This window comes from Oryx dammah, unplaced genomic scaffold (assembly GCF_014754425.2).
Source record: "Oryx dammah isolate SB20612 unplaced genomic scaffold, SCBI_Odam_1.1 HiC_scaffold_18, whole genome shotgun sequence".
Classification (NCBI taxonomy): domain Eukaryota; kingdom Metazoa; phylum Chordata; class Mammalia; order Artiodactyla; family Bovidae; genus Oryx; species Oryx dammah.
In genome coordinates this window covers 28,260,988-28,269,150 of record NW_024070202.1, presented here as the reverse complement: position 1 = coordinate 28,269,150, position 8,163 = coordinate 28,260,988, and the positions used below count along the sequence as shown (strand labels likewise).

Sequence of the window (8,163 nt, the reverse complement as noted above, 5' to 3'; positions counted from 1 at the left end):
TTACAAAGTTACCTATAAATGTTTGCAATTGAGATTGTGCACTTATTACTATTCCTATATCCATGACTTATTGAATTATTAAAAATGACCTCAATTTACTATTCATTGAGTAGTATAAAAAGTGGGAGAGAGGGACACAAGCTATAATACATTGAGAAATTCTGGCCTCACTTTAGTTAGGTGAACATAAATTTAGTTACTATCATACTAAATAAATACTAAAAAGTTAGTATTAAATAAACACATATTCCCAACAAACTAGGAATCAAGGCTGCTCCAGGAGTTTTTGGAAGACTAGACAGAAGTGGGATTTTTTTTTTTTTTGGATACTCCATCAAAGCAATTGCAATGTAGCTGCATTTTAAAACCTAGTATAAAACCAAACTCCTACAGCCAAATAAACAACCAACAAATTCTGAGCTATTGTCTACAAAGACAGACTTTTTTTATAATTGATGTATATAGCTGATTTACAATATTGTGTGTTTCAGCTGTACAGTAGAACGATTCAGTTATACATATATACGTGTGTGTGTGTGTATGATAGGAGGCTTCCCAGGTGGCGCTAGTGGTAAAGAACCTGCCTGCCAATGCAGGAGACGTGAGGCTCCGGAAGATCCCCTGGAGGAGGGCATGGCAACCCACTCCAGTATTCTTGCCTGGAGACTCCTACGGACAGAAGAGCCTGGCGGGCTGTAGGGTCACACAGAGTCAGATATGACTGAAGTGACTTAGTACGCACACACATGTACACACACACATACACACGTTTTCTGATTTTTTAAGGATTATAAATGAATTATATTTTTATTTACATTTAGCAGTCCCCTCCCCACTGTGTTCTGGAAAGTGAATGGCTCACACTTGGACTTCATGTAGGCTCTGAATAGGAGGAGGTTGAGGGTCGTGAAACACCTCATCAGATAGAAAAACATAACGCAGTTCACCCCAGGTTTCATAATTTTGGTCTCCTAAAAGGACAGTTATCGCATGATGTTTTATTATTTTTTTAAAAAAAGATTATACTAAATAGAATTCCTGACATCTCTTTACTGCTTCTCAGTGTGAGGGGAGAGTGCCAGCATGTGGTACAGACGAGGAATACTGGTGGGATCTGTGGGGCCAGGCCTCCAGTTCCCAGTGACACTATTACCAGAAACTCCTGAGATGAGTTGAGACTCTTCAGGATGTGGTTTGTGGCAGATCGCATGTGAGGAAAGCCTGCCCGCTCTGTCCTGGACCCCCAGGCTGGCACTGAGTTTTAAAGACAAAGAGCATGTGGTAAGGGGCCAGGCTGAGGTGCCTTTGCTAGCGATGCTGCCTGAGTGAGGCCAGGCAGCGGGGCTCACAGGTTCCCTTAAGAGGTGAGCAGTGAGTCAGGGTGGAGGAGTAGTCAGGAAGGCTGTAGATTAAAAACAGTGGCTACTGATCTGGCATCAGTAACATGACTGTGTCAAAACCACGATGGCTGAGAGTGGTACCAATATGCCGTGGTTGGAGAAAGTGGGCAACCAGCATTTGTTTGCAGAAGAGATGACGCTCTGTGAGTGGCTCCTCTAATAGCTCAGCTCAGCTTCTCTTGGACAATGTTTCCCATAAAACCTCTGAGTTACTTGCATAGCATATTTCTGTGTCCATTCTCTTGCTAGTGTGTTATAATCTTTCTGTCAGCCTTGTAGGTGTGGGCTGTCTCTGGCACCAGAGGGTCATCAGGGTTGGGTCACAGAGCAGGGAACAGATGAAAAAGAAAACTTTTGACACTCTCAGTGCTAGAGACCATTGGGACCACAGGGTATCAAGGCAGATGCTGCTGCTGCTGTTGATATTGGGTGTTAAACATTGGTTGTGAAAGCAGCGTTTGAGGGCTTGAAAGGATAATCTGCAGGCAAGTGGATGGTCAGGAAGAAAATGCCTCCTTGGTAGGGACTGTCCTTCAGGCCCATGAAGGTGGCCTGCCAGTGGAACAAATCATCTCCCACAGGTCCTGCAGAGCAATGGGCAGGAGGGTCCCTTTGCAAGCCAGTTAATTTCTCCTGGGTCCACTTCAGCACCATCCTTCTGCTGCTGGGGATGGGGGCTCCTGGTCCAGGGCTACCAGAGGTAACCTGCTGCTGTCTTGGCCCTGATTCTTTTCCATTATAGTATAAGATATTGAATATAGTCCTGTGTGCTATAAAGAAAATCCTTGTTGCTTACCCATTTTTCATATGGTGGTGTATAATTGTTAATCCTGTGATTTATCCCTCCCCCCAGCTTTTCTTTGGTAAACATAAATTTGTTTCCTTGTCTGAGTCTGTTTCTTCTTTGTAAATTAGTGCATTTTTATTCCTTTTTAAATTGCACATATAAGGAATATCATATAATATTTGTCCTTCTCTGGCTGATTTCACTCAGTGTGATAATCTCTAGGTCCATGGCATTATTTCACTGTTTTTTATGACCAAGTATTATTCTGCTGTTTATATTTACCACATTTTCTTTTTCATTAATCTGTTCATGGACACTTAGGTTGCTTTCATGTATTGGCTATTCTGTATATTGCTTCTGTGAAAATTGGGGTACATGTATATTTTCAAATTAAGATTTTCATCTTTTATGGATATATGCCCAGGAGTAGGATTGCTGGATCATATGGTAACTCTAGTTTTTTAAGGAACTTCCATTACTGTTTTCCAAAGTGGCTACAACAAAGACAGATTCCATTTTTAATGATATTTTAAAAGCTGTCCTGTCAAATACAGAGCAGACCCTACCCTCAGCCCATTAAAATAAGTAAACTGATAGTTTCATTTCTAAGTTTAGCGCTGCAGAAATTAGGACTGCTCATCCTTTATAATATCAAATCACATAAACTGACCACAGGTATGAGATAAAAAGAAAAAGAAAATTCTTCAAAGAGCAAAAAGACATATGAAGCACAGAGATTCAGAGAGAATTGCAGTCATTTAAAATGAGTGACCTGGGGAGGTACAAGCCTACACATGGCTCTGTCAGTTTCCCTTAGCCTATTTTATGTTAAAATAGCTCTCTGACTAAACATGCCATGCCACAGGGGTTTCACTCCATGCCACGAAACATTATTCAGTGAAGAGCTAAGACAACCAAGAGACTGTTTATTCAACAAGCTTTTTTGAACATCTATTAACATTATATCTAAGACACTAGGCAAAGGTTGTGGAGGGTAAGTTTTATTTTTGGTCTTTTTTTTTTTAAAGTTAGTGCTTTAAACTTCTAAGTAATTACATTCTCTTTTTGATGCTCAAATGTAAAGTGTGTTATAGCTTAATACATATGATTTTTCTAAGGGATTAAAACAGGAAAACATGTGAAGCCAATGAACATTTTGAGGGGTGAAAAATAGCTTGCTGTGATTCTCTCTAAAACTTGAAAAGTCTAATTACTACATATGGGAAAAGACATGTAGGACTATGAGAAGACTTCTCTATATCCATTACTTAGACAAAGTTTCTTATAAAATTTGATCATTTTGATTGTTTTCCCTAATGTTGGTATGATATCTATATCCCTAGTATGAAAATTTTCCAACTTGTCTCCATCATTCTGGATGAAAAGTTCTCCAGTTCAGAATCCAGTTATTTGTTTAGTTTTACTAGTGTTTATTATGTCAAGAAAATTTATTACTTTCTGTAATAGTGTCATCCTTCCAGCTTGGCCTCTCTAAACCCACAGTTTGTGAATCCTTTTGATATAAAGAGTGATGACAGTTTGGGCTTACTCTAGTCAAAAGTTGGTCTTCTAAACCCTTCCATATCTAACAGTTACTGCCTTCTCCACACAGCACCCTGAATAACCAACCAATTCTTGCCACCCATGCCTGTCCACCATCCTGCTTTCTTTCCTCCCCTTTCTATAATCATACCGCAACATCTTTTTTTTTCCTAATCAGTAATAACAACCAGTACCTCAAAAATCTATCGTTAATACTAAGGAACTCGAAGCCTGAAGGTCTAATGGGAACATATTAGAGAAGGCTTCCCATAGCAGCATGTTTTTTTTTGTCTGAGCTAACCCAAAAGATATTTACAGTGGTTATAAAGAGACTGTGTCTCTGCCCTTATCATCCAACCTGGGGAGTAACTCCCTATGAGGAAGTACTTATATCTTATTAAGTAGCACATAATTTGCTGAATTCTTATTGACAAGGTCATAAACTGTAGCTTATTTTTTCTTGTTTTCCATATATGAGGTTTATTTAATTTGTTTTCATTTTCCTTTTATTGATTGGCCATTGCTGAAACATGAATTATTTATGTGCTAGATGCTTAAGAAAATATTCAATTTTGAAATGGGAGTAGGGTAAGTGATACTTAGAATCCCATCTCAAAAATCTCTAGAACAGCAAAGTCAATATGCAAGAAGAGTATGGATTATTTAGCTGTTTCATACTCATATTTTAATAGTTTCAGCTATTATTTTTGCATTAACATGCATTTAATAAAGGTGTTTTATAACATCAATTCTCACACCTAGGGGTAGACTGACATTGTGGGTGTCCTAGAAGAATTATTGAGGGTTACTTCAAAATGATTTAAAATATTTCAATATTTTATTAAAATATTTTATATGATTTATTTAATTTTGCATGTTTTATTTAAATAGATATTTTAATTTTTATTTTTATTTAAATATCGCTTTACGATGTTGTGTTAACTTCTGCTGAACAACAAAGTGACTCAGCTATATGCATACACATATCCCCTCCCTCTTGAGCCTCCCTCCCGCTTCCCGCCCCTCTGGGTCATCACGGAGCACCACACGGGGTTCCCTGTGCTCCACAGGGGCTCCCCACTAGCGGTCTGTTATACACGTGGCAGTGTAAATGTGCTGTTCCTGTTCTCCCATTTGTCTCAGGCTCCCCTTCCCGCTCTGTCCATATGTCCTTTCTTCATGTCTGCATCTCTATCCCTGCCCGGCAAGCAGGCTCATCTATAAAATTTGTCTAGATTCCGTACATATGAATTAATATACGATATTTGTTTTCCTCTGACTTCACTCTGTATGACAGACTCTAGGTCCATCCACATCACTACAAACGACCCAAATTTCTTTCTTTTATGGCTGAGTAATATTCCACTGTATATATGTACCATATCTTCTTTATCCATCTATCTATCAGTGAACATTTAGATGGCTTCCACATCCTGGCTATTGTAAATTGTGCTACAGTGAACCCTGGGGTGCATGTATCTTTTTGAATTACGGTTTTCTCCAGGTGTATGCCCACTCATGGGATTGCTGGGTCATATCCTAGTTCTATTTTTAGTTTTTTTCGGTAACCTCCATACTTTTCTCAATAGTGGTTGGATAGGTTTACTTTCTCACCAACAGTGCAAGAATGTTTCTTTTTTTTGACACCATCTCCAGCGTTTACTGCTTGTAGCTTTTTTGATGATGGCCATTCCGACTGGTGTGGGATGATGCCTCATTTTAGTTTTGATTTGCATTTCTCTAATAATGAGCAATGTTGAGCATCTTTTGATAGGTTTATTGGCCATCTGTATGTCTTTGGAGAAATGTCTATTTAAGTCTTCTGCCCATTTAAAAAATTATTTATTTTTGGCTTTGCCGGGTCATCATTGCTATGCAGGCTTTCCTCGAGCTGCAGTGAGTGGGGACTATTCCCTAGTTGCAGTGTGCAGGCTTCTCCTTGCAGTATTTTCTCTTGTTGTGGAGCACAGGCTTTAGGGCAAGCAGGCTTTAATAGTTGGGGCACATGGGCTCAGTAGTTGCACCCGGGCTCTGGAGCACAGTCTCAGTAGTTGTGGCACGCAGGTTTAGTCACGTTGTGGCATGTGGGGTCTTCCTGGATCAGGGATCAAACTCGTGTCTTCTGCATTGGCAGGTGGACTCTACCACTGAGCCACCAGGAGAGCCCCCCCACCCATTTTTTGATTGACTTATTTTTCTGATGTTGAGCTGTGTAAGCTTTTGTATATTTTGGAGATTAATCTTTTGTCAGTTGCTTCACTTGCAAATATTTTCTCCCATTCTGGTTTATCTTTTTGTCTTGTTTATACTTTACTTTCCTGTGGAAAAGCTAAGTTTAATAAGGGCCCATTTGTTAATTTTTGTTTTTATTTTCGTTACACTAGGAGGTGGCTCAAAAAAGATCTTGCTGTGATTTATGTCAAAGCATGTTCTGCCTACGTTTTCCTCTAAGAGTTTTACAGTGTCTGACCTTACATTCATGTTTTTAATCCATATTGAGTTTATTGTTGTGCATGGTGTTAGGAAGTGTCTTAATTTCATTCTTTTACATGTAGCTGTCCAGTTTTCCTAGCATCACTTATTGAAGAGACTGTTTTTTCACCATTGTATTTTCTTGCCTCCTTTGTCAAAGATTAGGTGGCTGTAGTCTTTGGTTTATCTCTGGGCTTTCTATCCTATTCTTTTTATCTATATTTTAACTTTTGTGCTGGTATCACACTGTTTGATTACTGGAGCTTTGTAGTATAACCTAAGTCAGGGAGCCAATTGCTCCAGCTTCACTTTTCTTTCTCAAGATTGCTTTGGCTATATGGGATCTTTTGTGTTTCCATACAAAGTGTGAATTTTCTTTTGTTCTAGTTCTGTGAAAAATGCCATTGGTAATTTGATAGGTATTGCACTGAATCTGTAGATTACTTTGGGTAGTATAGTCATTTTAACAATATTTATTCTCCCAATCCAGGAGCATGGTATATTTCTCCATCTGTTTGTTTCACCAGTTTGATTTCTTTCATCAATGTCTTAGACTTTTCTGCATATAGGTCTTTTGTCTCTTAGGTAGGTTTATTTCAGGTAGGTTTATTCCTGTATTTAAATATTTTAAAACATTTCTTTATTAGAGTTAGAGGTAAATCAGTTTTCTATTAATACTTTTTATCTTCATTAGGAATATATTACTTGGACAGAATACAACATATCATTTCAAATTATTTGGGATTATTTTTGTTTCACAAACTTGTCATTGCTCATTATCATATAGCATCAGTTTGTATTTTCTTTCCCAGTATCTGCTCTACTTTCAGCTTCTGCACAGGCAAGGTATTTCTGATTTTTTCTCTTTTGCTTTTCTTTTATGATTTTTCTGAACTAAATATATTCTTTGGAGACAATTAAATGGTTTCCATTTTTAAATGAAAATTTAAATCACTTGTTCCTGGTCACCTGCCCTGAGGCTGCCAACTGCTGGAAAACTATGGCTTTGTTCATCCTCAGAATTAAGACCTAGAGTGGCACTGCGTAGCCTGCACATAAGTGTGGCAAAGATTTTCAGTAGAGAGACAGGCTAGTGAGGGTGATGAGTGTTTGTTATTTCCACTCTGGATGCTATCTGTTTCAGGGAAATCAGGGCCAATTGACCTCTTGCCAGTTATGTAAGAAGTCCCATGTGGAAATCTGTGTTAGCTGGCATCATATTACTATTTTTTTCCACAGTGATATTTTAGTACATTTTATAGTTGGCTTCCAAAGCAGCTGCCCAGTTAAACTACCCCTTGATATGATTTGGCTTGCAACTATCATAGTTATTGAATTAACATTCCGGACAGTACTTCCTTCTAATGTCAGGAAAACCCCACTGTATCAACTGCCAAGGAGAGAAGGTCTTTGTTATACCCAGCTAATATGCAGTGGTGTTGTATCTATCATATATTAATCTGCACAAGCTTCACAACTTCTTAGAGCCTTGGGAAGTAAGACTGTTTCTTTTCAATGTGGTTGGTTTCAAATTAAATCATTCAATAGACCATAGACTTTTTTTTTCTATGTGAATAAATGGATACGAGGAATTTTTTTCTACTAAAAATTCTTGATCGAGTACAGATGAGCAGGAAGGATAGGGATTTGTTTTTTACTAAAAGACAAATTATTAATCACATCAAAAGGGCACTACAGTGTTGTGTTGTTCAGTCACTAGGTCATGTCTGACACTTTGCGACCCCATGGACTGCAGTACACCAGGCCTCCCTGTCGTTCACTGCCTCCCAGAGTTTGCTCAGACTCGTGTCTATTGAGTCAATGATGCCATCCAGCCATCTCATCCTCTGTCATCCCCTTCTCCTCCTGCCCCCAATCTTTCCCAGCATCACAGTCTTTTCCAATGAGTCAGCTCTTCCCATCAGGTGGCCAAAGTTTTGGAGCTTCAGCATCATTCCTTCC

At 38.7% G+C, this 8,163-nt stretch overlaps 1 pseudogene; it reads right to left on the bottom strand.

Annotated features, from left to right (window-relative positions):
- Positions 1 to 1,556: 1,556 nt before the first annotated feature.
- LOC120878277 lies at positions 1,557 to 2,054 on the bottom strand (annotated as a pseudogene).
- Positions 2,055 to 8,163: the final 6,109 nt, after the last annotated feature.